At 42.0% G+C, this 18,434-nt stretch overlaps 1 protein-coding gene across 1 annotated transcript in view; it reads left to right on the top strand.

The window, feature by feature from the left end:
* The first annotated feature begins 5,897 nt into the window (after window positions 1–5,897).
* The window catches only part of col8a2 (collagen, type VIII, alpha 2), a 48,944-nt gene continuing 36,407 nt past the window's right edge, over window positions 5,898–18,434 (top strand). The window contains exon 1 of the mRNA XM_075449677.1: window positions 5,898–6,616. The gene's annotated coding sequence lies outside the window, so the exon portion shown is untranslated. The remainder of the gene's footprint in view (window positions 6,617–18,434) is intronic.

Raw genomic sequence — 18,434 nt, 5'->3', positions numbered from 1 at the left:
GCTCAGCTGATTAGGATATCCACTGGTACGCAAGGCTAACCTCAAACACTCGCACACACACACACACACCCTTGAAGTTTCACTGTGTCTACCATGTTGCAGTGCAGTAAGTCCTCTCACATTCTTCTTCGGTTACTTTCCTCCCTCGTGTGCTGCAACACCTGACATCTGATTCCCGATTGATGATTAATACCTCTTAAAGTCTTTCAGCAGGGACCACCCAGGGTCAAAGTAACCTGCCATGAATACAGCAGTAAAATGCCATTTATTTGCCACTCCTCTATTTACACATGGTGCAGCATCTCGCATGTGTCTACCTGTTATCTGTATGTGTGAAAGCAAGAACTGTGTAAACGCTGTCTCCTGTCAGTCAATGATTTGTATACATTTGTGAGAAGACAGTGGAGGGGAGAAGAAGCCGTACTACCGTGCAAACGCCTTTTAAACCGCTCAACATCCTCCCCGTTATCATTTCTCTGCGACTCCGTTTCATATTCTCTTTTTCACTTTTCCTCGGTCTTCCCTGACTCGGTTCAACAGATGGAAGAATTACTCCAGCTGTCCTCAAATCTCCACAGATAGCTTTTTCCCATGGTGGAAACACTGTCATCCTTTTTCTCTCTACTGTCCCCCCTCCCTTTTCCCCTTTTATCAGTGTCAAATGATTACCCATGGGGAAACTGAGCTCGGCAACAATATGCACCAGGTGAGCCAGGAGGAGTCTGGCCAAAAAAATGTCTCCTTGCCTACCTGTTCTATCCATCCATTACTTTTCCCTGGTGCCCTCGCATCATCCCACCCACACCTTCCACCCTTGTGCCACCAAGGTAGCAGAGGCCCAAACCCATTTCAGGGGAATTCACTGTTGAAATCTGTATCAATTCAATCCAAAATGCCCTATGAATAGACCACGCTCTCCTTGTAAGTCCAACAGCATGTTTAAATCTCTTCTTCTCTCTTTTCTCACTGACCTCCAATATTCCTGTAAACCCTCTTTTCTTTTCACTTTAGCCTCTCTCTGTAACCATCTCCCCTCGCTGGCCTTTTTCACTCTCCTTGACGGCCCTGTGCAGGCACAGCCTGGTGAATGCCAGGCATTCCTGTGTAAGGTTAGAACAGACAAAGGTGAAGCACTCAACCTGCGAGAAAACTGCCCTTTTGTCGCCCCCTGGAAAGAGAGGCTGATAGCGAATAAAAGACGGACTATAAAAGCAGTGGTGAAAAGAGGGAGATCACCTGTCCTCTGCTATTTTTGTATGAACCCTCAACCCCGACCTTTGTTACTTGATATCAAAGGCTTATTTGAATAAAAGGGGCTTAAATGAGGATAAGTACACTGTAGGTGTACTGTAGGTACAAACTTCTAATCCAGCTCTGAAGCATAAAAGAATGTTGTCCCTCTGAAAAAAGAGAAATGATTCGCTTTCAAAAAGCTGCCATCGAGGCATCTACTTCCACACAATACTTTTACTCAGTGAGCGGCCACTTAATGAAATAAACATGGACACATTACAACCCAAAACTTAATTCCAATCTATCTCAAAAGCAACTGCACCTTACAACACACTCCAGCCATTCATATAACTCTGTCAAGGAAAAGACAAGCTCAATGTACCCCCAAAACAAACCCACTCCACCCTAAACACCCCACCTCTCAGCAGAACAGACCCCTATACGTTAACTCATAGTGGGTCTATGTTCGGTGACAGCGGGTGTGGTGTAGGGTGGAGTGTATCTGTGACGCCAGCCTGCTTTTCATGGCTTATTTTGGGGCTTTTTGATGAACATCAATGGCAAAAGTGGGTCTGTGTGATGCAATGCACGGCTTTTCCAGTCAGTAAACTGCCTCTGTTTGTTTTCACTCTTACTAATGGAAGGGAGAGGAGGAGAAAAGTGAAGAGAAAAAAGAGAAACTTATGACAACCAGGTGTTTTTTCCCTTTTCTCGGGAATGTTTCACCTTGTAAAAGCAAGCGAGTGGGAGGGAATTTTTGTACCGAGCCGAAGTGAATGGTTTGGGGATTTTTCAACGGGTGTGTGCTGACCAAAGGGTATGAGTGAGCATAAATGTGTGTTGTGTGAGAGTATTGGAGCTAAGATTTTTGAGGAGCCAGAGGCTGAATTCTTCAGTGCAACTGTAGCATGGCCATGACCGGGAGAGGGGGGGGGGCTTTCTTATGTTGGTGTGTGAGTCTCCACAAACCAATTATTTGCCTCAGTGAGCTACAGACAACCTTTGCTTATGTGGTGAGGTGTGATCAACAACAGCGTGCTCATGCAGCGGCACACACCTGGTAGATGAATGAATGGCAGGCCAGACTGCCACACAGGGCTCCTATTGATGACATCATCCCCGGGCATCTGGTCACTCCACCCTTTACATGTTCACAGAGCCATTCAGTTGACTGCCACTACACCATGGCTCTTTCACAGACATGACGCCTGTTGCTTATTTTCGAAAGATTATTCAATTGAGTTGGCTCCAATCATGAACAAAATACGTTTTCAGAAGAAATTCCACAGATTTCTATGGCTCAGAGAACAATGACAAAGTTTATGACCTTCCGACAGTAAAGTACAGATGTCTGTAAGTCAATGAGTCCCATATTTTATTCCATCAATGCCTGTTTAATCACATTGTTATCTTTAGAAATGTCGAATTTGCCAAAAGAGTTCAGGTAAAACACTGCGAATGCACTCTATATTTGTCCAGAATGACAGCAGGTCCTATTAAATATAAGAGACCTTATCCAAACATGCCCTTGTTGAGACGTTGCTTGTAGTTCTCATGGAAGGAAAAGCTGAGTTCAGCCTGCTTTTGGTTCTAATGGTTGGTATATTATACAGTCTGGGGACATTTATTAGTCTTACTGAGCACAACGTGACTGCGAGAAGCGCAGCAGGACTGCCAGCTTTTGATAACTGGCTGGAACTTTTGCGTTGACTGAAAGAATGAATCAGTGGGTGTTGTTTAATCCACAGAGATGCTTATAAATCAGTACCAACTGGTGCCGCTCGATAATTATTAAAACTTGAAAATCACAGACTCTATCTGATTAACAGCCAATGGCTTGGTCCCTGTAGGTCTTTCAGGAAAAGGGTTGGCCAGCGTTCCTGCAGCACATCTAATCAGATGCACAGAACAGCACGCTCTTCAAGGTCCACTAGCATAGGACAGGGCCAGCTAGCATACCTCCAATTAAAGCATGAATGCTACGGCTGTACTGGTACTTGTAACCCTTTGCTGTGTTGGAAGTTACCCAGTGGACGATAAGGAACAACATTGCTTAATCCAGGTTTTTAACTAACAGCCCAAACACGGTTCCCAATGACCCATTTTGATTAGAATTTATGCATTTTCCCACCAAATGCTTGGCTCGTTTTAAAAGGAAAACCCGTTTAATACTAGGAACACACTTTTAGCTATAATTAGGTGCGATGTTGTAGCAAAATGTTGAATGACAACCTCAGATAAACAACAGCACTTTACAATTAAACTTAGTCAATATTTGCTGAAGAAAACCCATGTTGAAATACAGAAGTAGTGTGCAAAAAAGGGGGTAAGCTCCAGCCAAGTGCTGTTCATCAAAATGACTTGATTAACTGATAATCAGCAACTGCATGCAACTCTAGAAAAGCAAAAGTTTTGGCTGTTTATGTAACGGATACCGTAGCAACGGCACCGTAATGACAGATTGACTCCTGTAACACAGGAGAGAGATGAGGAGACGGTATTTCAAGTTCTCAAGCTTTCTGCAGCAATTTATTTACATCGTCTTCAACAAGACTCATTTTATGTTTCACATATTATATATTCAATGTCCTCTAAACATCACAATGTTTCAGTGTACATGTCCGTACAAAATCATATCAAATCAAATAATGTCAAATGCAAAGTTCACCTACTCTTCATCCTTGTATCCAATTTAATAAAATGAAATATATAAACAATGGTAATCTTAACCAGCTAAATGTTCAGGATACTTATAAACTCCCATTCACAGTATTTTACCAGTATTAAGTCAATACAGTACTGCAGGGCATGCTCAGAACTAGATAAAATGTTTTATATCAATTCAAATCTCCTTTTTAACTTACACACATTTGTATATGAACTGAGTACAAAACGATTTTAACTGATGGTGGAAAGCTAATATACAGTAGCTAACAAGTACACTTCAAAATAGGTCATAAAACATTTCGGTGTGTACATGCACGTTGGGAAGGTGTGTGTGTTGAGCTAATGACTCTTAATGATTTGCACGCGCAAAATCAGACAGCGACTCTGTCGGCTTTTACTCTCTCGTTACAACTTATCAGAAACAACATCAAAAACAGGTTGTAACAAAAATCACTTCACTAAACCAATTCACCTCTTTCCCAAACACATTTCTACCCGGCTAAATCATAGCTTTGTGATGTTTTTGTACCTTTACCCACCTGTAACACAGGAGAGAGATGAGGAGACGGTATTTCAAGTTCTCAAGCTTTCTGCAGCAATGAAAACAACCACAGATTCTATAATAGTATGCGCGCAGCCAAACCCGTCACTCGACTCTGCCCCTGCTGGCCTGGAGTTCTAAATGCATGAATTCTGAGGATATTTTTCCCTCCAAATAAAATACAGTTATATATTGTATTTAGAGAACACCACAGGGACTTTTGTGGACGTCACATTTACATCTCAAATTTGACATAGCCCAGTTAGCTTGTTAGATGTTAAAGTTCATAACAGCACAATTAGAAAAAGCCTGCAGAAAGCCTCTTCTCTTTAAAAAGAGCATGGCAGCATATCTTAGGTTCACAAAGTTTTCCCTGAACAAACCACAAGACTTCTGGAACAATGTCCTTTGGACAGACAAGATCGAAGTGGAGAGAGGTTTCATCGAATGCAAGGCACCCCGTTTGGTGAAAACCAAACACAACCTATCAACACCTCATAACAATTGTCAAACACAGTGGCAAATGGGTGATGATTTGGGCTTGTTTTACAGCCACAGGACCTGGGCACCCTACAGTCACTGGGTCGACCATGAACTCCTCTGTATACTAAATTGTTGTAGAGTCAAACGTGAGGCCATTTGTCTGACAGCTAAAGCCTGGCACAAATTCCGCCAGGAAACGGGACAATGACCCAGACGCACAAGCAAATCTACAGCTCTAAATGCACTGCTTCTATATTTTGATATGGTGTAATACCGACATGCCATTTGCTCTTGTTCATCTGAGGTTGTATTGACCTAATCCTAGAAAATGGTAGGGACCTAATTATCTAATGCAATGTTCTGTAACATAAAAACACTTGGAAGAGTGTTTCTTTTTCACACCACTGCTGCACTTTAGTGAATAACGTGGTACTGTGTACTGATAAAGTGCAACAGGTTCACAGGGATAATACAAAACCCCTTCATGCATTGTGTTTGTTATGCTGTGAATGCAAATTATAAAGTAGCTGTGCGAGCCGCTATTTAAGTATGGAGGGGAATTTTTGTGGGAAACCAAAGGATTAAACTTTCACAGGTATGTAATGTCAGTATGCATAGTTTTACCTGTGGTTGATGAGCTGATTGGAGGACACGTTTTAAATTGTCAAGAACCAAACTGATATATTGGAGGCGAATTCGAAAAAAGGAGGAGAGAGGCGGAATATGAGTAAGAGACGCTTCCGAATTCCCCTCTCCTCGTCTCTTTTCATTCCCTTCTCCTCATCCTACCCCACCCTCTCTGTGCGGCTGCTGCCCCCCCCCATTCTGCTCACTCCCTTGCTTCCTCTCTGCAGCCAGCCACAGACACTTGCTTTTTGTATGGAGGGGGTTAAACCCAACGAACAATCCTTTCTGTCTTTCCTAAAATAAGCCAGTGGGAGAGGGATCGGGGTGTTAGTCGGGGAGATTGGAGCAGCGAGCTGTTCAGCCCCTGGTTATAAGTCTTGGGAGTGCGAGCGCATGCTGCTAGGACCCACAGCCTTCAGCTCCACAGACACTGTCTTGCTGCCTTCTTGCCTGACTAACCTGACTGACTGACAGACTGAGTTTCCCTCCACTGTTATTCGCTCCCTCTCCCTCTCTGTCCTGCTCCCTAGCTCTTGCCCTCCTACTTCCCACCCTGGAGAGCGAGAGTGCACAGATTGGGAAGGTGCTCCTCAGACCTGCGCCTGGACAGCCTGAAGACGGCACAGAGAGGATTTTTCCCTCTTCTCTCACTTTCGTCCCCTCCTTCGCTTTCACCATCTCTTCCAAAAAGCACTTGGATGGGATTTTTAGTTTTTTTTGCTGGAGGTAGAAGAAAATAAAAGCTGAACAGAGTTTGCTCCACCTGCAGTTGAGAATATTGTATTCTTGACTTGGTTGTTTTCTTCTTTTCAAAACAATTTTCCCTGTACTTGTGAGAAGAACTGGACGAATTCAAGGTGCTCGCTCTTTGCCCAGGAGGACACCTCTCCTCATTTTTGGCTGCATGCTCATTGAATATCTGATGCCATCACATCTCATGGGCGACTCGCTTGGCTGAAGCAAGGAGGGAGGTAGAAGTTAGACCCACCTGAAGCACACACCTACAGCTGGCCTTACCTGGTGAACCCCCCTCTGCATTTCAGCTCCCCAAGGAGAGAGAGAGAGGTAAGCCTCAGTTATCTGTCTGTCCTCATATTTCCTCTGGCTCTGCCAGCATCCTCATGTCCTGAAATCTCTTTATTTTATCACATGTGCATGAGGTCAACTTAGCTAAGAGACAGAAAGAGAAAAGGAGAAAGAGGAAAAAAAACAACAACTGATTTAACATCTCAGTCATGAGACCTGTGTAATTCTCCTCAGTCCTAAGCTAGTGCACAGAACAAAAACTTGTGGATTAAAAAGAAACAGTACCGTTTGTTCACCTAACTTCTCCACGAACAACTTTGGTTGAGTGTTCATACTTTGCCTGTAATCATTCAGAACTTCTTGATGGTGATGGCATTGATGGGGACTGTGGCTTTGTGAATGTGAATTCCAGCTCTGGGCTTAGACTGTGTTTGTGGTCACACATCTTGGACTGAAGTGGTGATGTTGAAATGGGCGTGTCGTGTATCACCAGTGTGTATCAGGATAGGGCAGTGTGGTAGCTGGTTATGTAGTACAACTGTCATAAGGGTCCTGCATGTAGATGGATCTTGTTATTTCATGTCATGCCACTGCTACTAATATGGCATGCCACTGCGGCTCATTTGACATGTGTGTTAATCATATTATGAGGGGTATGTACCAACAGAAAGCAGGATTGCACATCTTCTTCTATTCTGTTCTCCTCTCTTTTCTTTATCCCCCTGTTGCTTCACTCTGTCTATCCACTGTGACGCCTCTGGCAAGCGATGCTGCATTCCTCCTGTAACGACATCCCTCCATCGAAAACAGTGAGGAGGACAGATAGCTGTGACTCCTCAGGTGTCCCACCTAACAAACAACTAACTGAGAAGGAAGAAAAGTGGGGAGAAGAGAGCAGAAATGAAAGGGAGAAGGAGAAAGAATGGAACATTTGTGACACCGAGAAAATATCCAAAATATGGAGATGGTTCCAAAACGATCACATGTGTTTTCAGCGCACCAGCAGCAGGCTTTCGTAGCAGAGAGTAAAGAGAAGTTTAGAGGCAAACAGAGAGGGGGAGTCTGGAAAAGACAGTGGTCTGGAGTTCTAAGATCCAAAAACATTTGGCAGCATCTCTCTGTTTTGCTGGCTTGCGAGAAGAAAATTTCAATGCATGTGTACCTGTGTGTGTGTGTGTGTGTGTGTGTGTGTGTGTGTGTGTGTGTGTGTGAGTGTGTGGTGAGTGTGTGTCTGTTTTGGTGTATGTGCTCTTAGATGACTGAGTTTCTGTAAGTACTGAATAGTGATATCTTCAGGATGGTGATAGACACACTAAAGCGTGAATTCTCCTCTCTGGCACTGAGGTACAAAACGAGCTTTCAGGTCTGCAAAGCTGCCGCTGAGCTTCAACACTCTTTGCTTCGATTATTCAACGTTTAGGTGAAAAAAAAAGAAAAAGTTTTCCTTCCAAAATGAATGGCCTTTTTTTGGCTAAAAAAAAAAAAAAGCCTGGCACAGAAGCAATGGTAACCTTGCCCTGGAGCAATGGTAACCATGTACCACTGGCTCTTGCTGAATTGTGTCCTCCAGCGTGTGGCAGCTGGCCAGTAATTGGCTGACTTGTGGTTACAAGCAGCTCGAGTGTGTGCTTGTGTGAGTGGTACATTACTTAACCACATATACCAGGTTCTAACCAGCTGCCCATTTAGGCCTCTGATACAAAGTGCCAAATCGTGACCGAGCATACACAAACAACACGCTGGATACACAAGGGCGCACGCAGCATACTTTATGCCTCGTGCTATGCAAGCAACTACATGGGTTTACCATTCCACGAAAACACAAACGCAGATTTAGAACAGATGAACACAGTCACACTGTCTGAGCCTCTCATGCTCCAGTGCTTTTACTTCATTGGCCAGAACACGTTGAACTCGAGACATTTTAGATTCCAATCTCAACATTAGCTTTTCAGTTGTACTTTTTTTGTTCTATCTATCTATCCATCTATCTATCTATCTATTGAAAAACTTAATTTGGGATTTTAGTTCAACTGCACTTTCTGTGTTTCCTTCTCACAGGCTTGTGTAACAGGCTATAGTTTGTGGCCACAAGGGGGCAGAGCAGCAGGCAGTTCACTGCCAAATACACAGCGACAAGCACATAACATCATGTACATAACTGGATGCGTATTGTTTTGCAAGTAAATGTGTAAGGGGAATACTGTAGTGGCTTTTTGATGGTTACTACATCCAAAAACCCATAATTCTCTAATTACATTGATTATATTCAAGATGGCGTCCTTTTTCAATATTAGCAACGATCATGATTTATTCCCATCTCAGCAGCCACAAGCTGTCACTCTGCTTGCTCAGCGTACCCCTGTCTTTAGTTTTTGTTGAAGGGGCCAAAATTGCCTCAGCAAAATGTTTCCATTCAATGTGGATGTGCATTACCCTCACGCATGCTCCTTTCCCGCGTGCCTGTGCTGTACATGCTTTAAGAGGTGTGTTCGTGTTTGAGTGTGGGCCAGCACATGTGCCTCTGTTGCTTTCAACGCGAGCAGGAAATGAAGGAGAATGGCACTCATTCTCGAGCAAACGTGAACGCCCATCTAGCCTTTTAGTGCGTTCAAATCCAAAACACCTCCAAAACACACAAGTATGCACACACGTTCACGCACCCGCACACACACATTTCTCTCATCAGGGCCTTTTGTTTTTTGTATGTATATAAAGAAGCAACCGAGTGAAAACTGGCAACTCCTGCTTTTAAGGCTCCAGCTGTGAGTGTGTTTTCATTAAGTGCGCTTTTTAGCCGGAAGCTGTGATTACAGCCATACACAAATACTTTTATGTTCACACACTCTTCAGCACTTATTTGAAGGAATGCTGACTGGTGCCGTTGATATACTGAGAGAGGAACTGCAGTGGAGGGCGGTGGAAACAGAATACTGATCTTGGTCTTAATCAGAGCTTAGATCAAAACACTATTAGACTAATAGGCTGGATTTGGTTTTGTTGGCTGAAAGGGGAATAAAAAAAAAAGACACAGAGAGTAAGATACATAAATACATTTTTGTGTGCAGATGCTTGAAGATTTGCATTTCCTTTGCCCAGTGTGTTTATACTCTCTAAACTTGTTGCACACGACAAGTAGTCATCTTGACGTTTACACTCGGATGATAAATGTGGAAATCAGTCAGCTGTGAGCCAAGATAGTGAATCTGCAAAAACATATGGCCCTCAGGAATGGATGGGACAGCGTGTTACTAATCAGTCCCTTGTCCTGGAGCATAGTTTTGGCTCAGCACGAGCCAGTTGACAAAAAGAGGAAGGAGTTTTCCATGATTCTAAACCTTGCATTATGTGGACTATAGCTGTGGTAGTTTCACTTGGTTCTTTTTCTCTGATTCATTCGTCTGCCTCCCTATATCTCTGTTTATCAGTATCCCTCTTGCTGTTTCATTCTCTCATAACTGTCTGGACCAGAGGAAGCTTTTCCACTGGCCTGGCAGCAACATGGGGACGGAGAAAGAGAGACAGGGAAAGTGAGCTGTGGGGAGGCTTGGCAGACGCCCCTTGTTATTTTTCCTCCGCCTCCCATTGACTCTGTCAGCACTTGGTTCACTCTTAGAAAGGCCTGCAAGCTTGGAATGGCGTGACAACAGCATCTAACAGAAATCACATATCAGAGGACCACTTAGAAGAAACAAAAAGGAGGAAACTTTTGATGAAGATCGAGTTGATAATTATTGCATCGTCACATTTTGGCCCCTGTAATATTCCTAATCAATTTGATTCTTTTTCCCGGTGTCCCTATTTCTTACCTTCTTAATGTGTTTTTTTTTAATGGTCTCATATCAGAAACCCAGTGCCAAACATAGCTGTTTATCAGAGAAGTCTGAGCGAAGCACACACAGTAAGATTATATACAGCATTTGCTTTCTAAAGTCAAATCTAGTCTATCTCCAATGGTCCGTCTTTGCTTTTTAGGATGAAAGCTTGTGTTTTCAAATAGAATTCAACAGAAACTAATTGGGATGAGAACTTGTTGTTCATCCAGCATCAGAGCTTTTTCTTGTAACAACTGCTGAGGCTGAGTTGTCCTTGGCTTTAAATGTTGATGCAAGAAAGAAAGAGTTTCCCTGCATCTTGCAAGGATGTGTAGAACAACCTTTACACAGTTTGGGAAGAGAAAAAATGGGGAATCCGTAACACCGAGTGAGGCCAAATGAAGACTGTTTACCCTGCTGAGCAGTGCATGTGTTTGTATGTTCAGGTCGTCAGTACAAATGAGCATACGTCTACAGAGCATATGGGTAGGTTTATTTGCTTTCATATTTTGACTCTGCTTCCTCATTGCCCCTCAATTCACCGTCTGGCAAGAGTTTTGTTTGGGGGCTTTCAAAAGCAGGACGCTGGGCCAACTCTTTACAGGGTCAACTCCAAAGTATAAAACTTACATTATCCCTCTTTTCATCATGTTACAGACAAACTTCCCGAGCCAAGTGTTTATTTTTATTATTTCACTTCAGATGCTCGATAGATGGAGAGATGGATATATCTCTCTCCGATGGGTCAATAGTGAGTAAGAGGTTGGAAACAGCTCCTCTGAGACTATTAGAAAAGCTCCAGACTTTGTTATTGTTCAGTCTGAACTTGATTTAGACATGTGCGTAGGTGTTCGTAAAGAGAGAAAAGAGACTGGGGTTATTGTGGTGTTATGATCCCCTTGGAGCGGGATAATAAAAAGCATTTTATTTCACAGAGACAGATTTTGTGAGGTAGGAAATGGAAGCTTATGGTGCCACATGCATCATATTGCTCACACACAGTGGAAATTTTCCAGAACTTCAGTAGTAGACAACAATTTTATATATCTGCCATCAACTAACAAGTCTTGTTCCACCAGTTACCTGAGAATCAAATTAGTACCTTATAACTTATACCTCAAAATCTATTTAAAAGTAGTATAAGGCAGTATAGGCTTCGTTGCACACAGCATATGCTGTCATTACCACGATCAAAGAAGAAGAAGAAGAAACTACAATATCTGAGGTTGACATCTACAAAAGGAAAATGGAAAGAGCTCCCATTCTGGTATAACTTTATCGGAGATATATCATATTTAGGAACATGCTGGAAAGACGTGCGAGTTCATTGGATGCCATTTTAGACCCAAAATATCTCGTGAGTAACGCAATGTTAATGTTTGCCAGTTGAGATATGAATTGCAGAGTTGCTTTAAGTCTAATTGGATGAAAACTACCACAAGCAAGCGTGTCATTTTCTTCATGCATTGGAGGACGTTTCTCCTTCTATCATTCATTTTTCACAGTTTCCACTCTTTTCTATGACGCATCTTCTAACATCTTCTACAAATCAAAAACAGAAATGGACAACCAGCTGATGACAACTGCCCAGGCGGTTCAGTGGGAAAAAGCATCTCGCGTGTTTCATTCAAAGTTCAAACATAAAGGATTTAGGGGGCTGTATCTGCAGAAATGAAAAATGAAATTCCTAACTCTATTTTCATTTTTGAACAATCAAAGTAAGAAGTGTTGTTACCTTAGATCTTATCTTATCTAACTATAACTACAGATGGCAGGGGCCCTTGTTCTCCCAGTAAACACTGGTTTACAGCCATGTTTCTACAGTAACCCAGAACAGACACAGAAAAGACAAACCAAACACTGGCTCTAGAGAGGGCTTTTAGGATTCAAATTCAATTTAACATAATCTGTAAAATAGTAAGTATTTTAGTGTATTCACTTGGCTGTGATCTACAACCTCTACATTAGATGTCAGTAAGACTTTTAACACTGTTCGTTCACGGAGCACCGCTTTCTCGTGGTCATAGGAATTATTACTTTTAATGAAGGACATGATGTTTTTCTTTTGCCTTCATTTTGAACAGATCTCGTGGAGAAGTGACAGAAAAACAGGAGAAAAAAAAGAGTGGTGACATGCAGTAAATACCCTAGAGTCAGAATCAGACCCAGGGATGCCCCCTATATACACCCCTACCTGAACAATCGTGACTTTATCCCCCCTTAAACCACAATGTTCATCCATCGATAACCTAGTTGGTCATGTAACACAAGACTTTTAATCCGTGTCCAACCAAATCTTAACTGTGTTAGCGGGGACATGCCATAAAAGGGTATATCATCAAAATGAATCGGAAAGTTTTGTGGTATATTATATGGTTTGGCTCATTGTTGCAATGCATCTGAAAGTGTTTACATTGGTTGTTCATATCGTGGGGGGGATTCAATGTTTCAGTGTTCTATATAGTATTTCTGACACCATTCATGACTTATGTACTTGGCTTTGCACTGACAGAAAATAGTAATTTCGTTGCAAACCCAGATTTTAGGGTTTGTCACTGCCTCGTAAACAATATCAAATTGTGGATAATGACTTGTTTAGCCTTGTAGCGAGTAAACTTATTTCCTGCCCAGTTGAATATACTCTTGAACTTTGAATTTCAGCTGAGCTGATTTGTTATGTTTGGCTTTGGCTTGCTATATATTTTACGGCAGCTTTGATAATCTACACATCCACGGTATGTAGATTTCATGATCACGTACTTTAAATGCTGTTCAGGCTAATATGAAAATAAAAACTGATGTTTTTGTAGTGGCAGGTTACCTCAGGCCCCTGTCACATGGCCAAAACTATCTGTAAGCCTCCATTCTTCCACACTAAACCAAAGTAGCAGGGGGTTGCCACTTCTTGCCCACATAAACACCTGAAATTGACCTTGTCCCGTGTTGTTCCTCACCACGATAGTTTTATAATGACTCATCCCCTACAGTGGACCACCCTGGGCATTGGTATTATTTGTTTTGATCTAATGAGCCCAAATTATACCTCCAGAGTTTCACACAATCTTTGCATATTACCAGTGCTCCATGCCCACAAAGACAGCAAATCAGAAAAAGAGAGAAAACACACATTTTGTTGGAGCTGTCTCACTGTCCCATGATTGTTCAGAGCTGGGTGCTTTTTCCCCCCGGACTGTAATTATTTTTCTTTGAGTTTAGAGACTCTGTAATCCTCTCTGTACAGACTATGAGCCCATTGAGCAACTTGTATTTCATAACGCAATGCTCAGAGGTTTTAGCAAGCCTGCAACACAACCAGTCATTCAGGGCTTTTGTCTTAATCGTTTCCTGTAATCCGCAGCAAAGAAGTGAAACGATAAAATGCAAATAGCGACTTCTGGCTCGTTCAAGCTCATTTGGGGTGAATGCGACGTGAGCATAGCTTTCGTGACTGCGCTCTACACAGTGCCTGTACAAGGTTATTGTGTTTTTGTCCCTACAGTATATGCAATGCGTCCTGAAGTTAGACAGCAGAGGTGATGCAGATTTGCACCACTCCAAGATGCTTCAAGAAGCAGATGAGGAAGAATTATATTGTTTCATGCTCTCATTGCTCCGCCTACAAAACCCAGTTTAGAAAGGATACATGTGGAGGGGAGTTTTATGAGGAACATTTGTGATTTGCTCTGCAGTGAAGACTAACATAAACAAATGTAAAAGCAACCGCACGACCTTTACATCATGTATTTGCTCAGTTTTGTCTGTCAATGTAAACTTGCAAATATGCACACAAGTGACTATGGAAAGACTTTTCTTTGAAATAACAGTGAAATTTCAGGGCTTAATCACACGATTATATAGCCTTATTCAGTGATGATATGTAGCATATTTCTGTAGATCAAATCAAATATGTTCCGCTCAAATAAAGTTACCATGTGGGTCCAATGTCTTTCCTTCTTTCCATACAAGAAAACAGCAACCCGTCTCACAACTGAAATACTCATATGAGTCATGTTCATACCTGTCAATACAGCTCACAACGAGATCAAGCCAGAAGGGAAATACAACTCATATGAGTGTTTCCACATCACAGCAGATGTCATTATCAAGTCTCTTGTTTGAAAGAAACAAAGCCATCAGAAGGAGGATAGAGGGAGAAAGATGGAGCAGCTAACTCCTGCGCTGTGAGATCGATACCAACAAATGTTCTGTGAATAAAACAGCAACTTATCGCTAAAACACTTTTGTCACTCACTTGTTGGATTTAGGCAGTCACACATGACCGTATCGCCATGGATGCTGTTTTTACCCTCTACATGCAGTTTCTCCCACGACCACTAGAGGTTGTATATTCTTCCAACATAATTATTATCTGTAGCTGTCTGCATGAACCATTGCCACATGGGCACATTTTCAGGCAGAAAGCACAATTAAAGAGGTTAGGAAAATGCTATTGGGTGTGAAAGCAGAACTGCAGTTCCATAAAACATCACAGACATGGAAATGTCGAATCAAGACCCAGGGAAAGTCAAAGATTTACATGACCTGAGTTGAAAGCTGGATGCTCAGTGCAGTAGATGATATATTGCAGAATAAGTGGAATTGAAATAAAACACCCTCCCAATCTGACAATAGCCATGCAAGTCTCTGATTGTTTGGACGCTGAAAGCTACAGAAGTATAACCACCTCTGGAGGATGTTATTTGGCCAACCAACATAATCCTTAATTACAAAGGGCTTTGGATCAATTACAACTCACTTTCATGTGGTTTGCAGATGTCTACGCACTCCCTCATTACTTTTCCTGCTTTTTCCTCTGTAAGCCGTCTCCAAAAATCCCTGTAGTGTTGCCTCATTGCTAATTTGAACCAGAGAAATGGTCATTTCCTTACACTGGGCCCTGGCCCGCTCCACAACACAAACCAACAACCAATCAAATGGATGCTGAGCTGGACTGTTCCCAAAGCTGGGCAGTGACCACACAAGCCCATGTCTTCCTGACATGTGGAGAAAGTGTGATAGGGAAATGGGAAACATCAGCGAGGGCTGGGAATGAGGGATGGCAACGCATCCATTAGAAAGACCAAAAGGAGGACATGATGAAAACGGGGATAGGAGAAGATGCAAGGACGATTGTGGGGAAAAAGGCAAGGATAGGTGAAAGTACTGGAAAAATGTAATGGCAAAAGTAGAATAAATGAGAAAATAAGCTGGGTCTGAGAATCACTCGGTTTGTAACCATGTGGCGTCTTTGATCTGGGCGACTTGAACCAGTGTCAACAGAAACATGCAGGGGCCGTCTGTTTGCTCCCAGACGCGGATCATTCCTTCATGACTTACTCTGCTCCAGTTCGCCACAACCTCTTTACTACTCCAATATTTGTTTACCCTGTCGGCCCATTCCTGAAGCTCAGCTACAAGCACAGTAATACTCCAGAACTCCTGCAATCAGCTAAACTTTCTATGCCGTTAATCTCTCAAGGAAGCAAAAGTCTGGATAGTTTTGAAGATTTAAAGATGTATTTCAATAAAAACAGCGCAGCTTTTATATTCTGTAGCTCATTCAGCGGCAGTGTTATGTCTCATTTAGTCGTGCGATACATGATCCATTATTTCTGCTTCAGTCACTGTATTCCATCCAAGGGATGAGGTATGTTCTGGATCCGTCATTGTCTGGAAGGAAAAAGGAGGGATGACAAGAAGGTGGAAGAGGAAGATGAGCATGCAGACATGTCTACCGGAATGTTGTTGTGAGAGAATGTGTCCTGAATGCCATGTCCCTGCCATTTGACAGCCTACTGATTCGAACCTCATGTTTAAAGCAGAGAAACTGTGATTTGCAGCTAAAGCTAGAGAATGTTTTCAAAAAAATGGCAATTTGGTGAGGGCTTTAGTGATAAAAAAAAATGCTTCATTGGAACAAAGAAATCTAGTTTTTGTTAAAGCTGCACTTATCGAAATGTGTAATATGTGGAGACATTAACACGCAGTATGTAACATTTGGTCACGCAGCTTGGATTTGCTGAGTTTTTTTGCATGTGAGATTGTACTTTTGTGTGATATAGATGTCACCACTGCATACGCACTTGATACGTAACAAAGTTAACTGCAACTTAACAGTTTTGACGGCAATGACTGGTTTTAAAACGTAGCAACAGCACATCCAATGAAGACAGCAATGAAGAGGGCTACGGCAACAGGTTGTAATAAATAGCATGGTGGAAAAATCTGGTGAGTTAAAAAAAAAACTTCTGATGTTTCAGATTTAAAAGAAAAAAAAGGCAAAAACAACATTAGACTCCAGTGTCAACAGTGTTTATGTCATCAATCATTCTGACAGAAGGAGGATAGAAACGCTCCTGACTATCGCAAGAACCCAAATTCAATCAAAAGGAACCTCTAATAATACTGTATGTTTTATAAGTTCACAAAGTGACCTGTTCCACAAAAATACAGAAATTTAGATTCTCCAACTGGATCATCATGCAGTTGGATTTGTGACGCACATACACAGAGATTACACAGATATTCACTTATTACAAAATACTGAAATGAGTCTTGCGAAATCCCTCTTATGTTGAAGACAATGATGTGGCCATCAATCAGAAAGACATACAGAGGGTACTTAAAACTCAATTCTTATCTTTGGTTTTTGAGAGTTGAGATAAGCCAGGTGTAACAAAGTACAGAAATGCACCACAGCCATTCACTAATACAGAGAGAATGACAAATCCAGACCCCTTCAACACTTGAGGGGAATGTGCATAGACTCCCTCCAAATCAGCACAGTATACACCAAGGTCCCTTGATGAGTGGAAGGCCTTTCCCTGTGGGGCTATATATATATATGTGTCGAAGTGTGTTTGTGATCCAAAAAACAGGTTTTCTGTATGTTTGTGATCCAAAAAACAGGTTCTCTGACATTTCCCTGCATCTTGTGTCTCTTTCCCTTCAAGTGTGTAATCCTCTTGATCACAAATCTGATCTCAATCTTGCTGTTTTCTTCGAGTTTTGCTTGTCAGAACTGTGATGACAGTCACACGGTGACACTCTAGAGCTCTTTCCTAAGAGGAATCCTGCTGCTGCGGCGCAACACAACACTACTGCGATCCTGTGAATTCTGACAGTGACGGCGACATGCACAATATGCAAACACTGAGGTTTTAAGACAATTCTACAGAGGATTTCAGGTACAACAGAGAGTTGTGCACAGGGTGCATAGTGGCACATTATCATTTTCCTTAATTAATTTGCTTTTTTTCATCTACCAAAAATACACGATGAATCTTGTGAGATTTTACTGTTGGTGCACTGCAAAGTTAACAAAGAAACAACAATAGGACTCAATGTCCACTCTTCTTTGAATGAATGAATACCCACCTTGGTTTGGATTCATCACCCTGTCAACCAATTCAATGGCAGACATGTTGCTATCTCATCCCTAAAATGCTCTCTGAAAATGGTAGTAATAAAAGCCTAAAAAGAACTTAACATTAATGAAGCAGCAACAGCTACATTTTATGTTTATACACTGGACGCCGATGGCAGTCTCCTTGGGTGAAAAGTCCTTGGTCTGAGCTTCGCTACCACCATCCCTATCTGCCAAGAAATACAGACCTTCCTTCGTCTTTATACAATGTCATTCGAGCCAAGAAACGTGTTGTCCAAAGCTGCTAACTGACAGTTAGCATTGTTTGTGTGATACTGAAAGCAAATTAAGTGCCACCACGATATAATGCTGTAAAAATAGGTCATAGCATCAATGTTTCTGTCGCTGTTGAAGGCAGGACTGTCAGCAATATGCCTACCATCTTTGTGGGGATTTACACTTCAGCTGGGCTTGTCACGATATATCACGATATATCAACGATGACCGTGATGTTTAAACAAAGAAACACCAACACGGTGTTGATAATACAAGTGTGATAATATAGTGATTAGAAACCAGCTGATAATTACTACTGAATTCAGATTGTTTTAAAGTTTCTAATTTGAGTGTAATTTGAATTGCCAAGGAGACAAATCTAAGATGAATTAGTCTGAAA

The sequence above is a fragment of the Odontesthes bonariensis genome, chromosome 18 (genome assembly GCF_027942865.1).
Source record: "Odontesthes bonariensis isolate fOdoBon6 chromosome 18, fOdoBon6.hap1, whole genome shotgun sequence".
Classification (NCBI taxonomy): domain Eukaryota; kingdom Metazoa; phylum Chordata; class Actinopteri; order Atheriniformes; family Atherinopsidae; genus Odontesthes; species Odontesthes bonariensis.
This window is presented reverse-complemented; position numbering and strand designations above follow the sequence as displayed.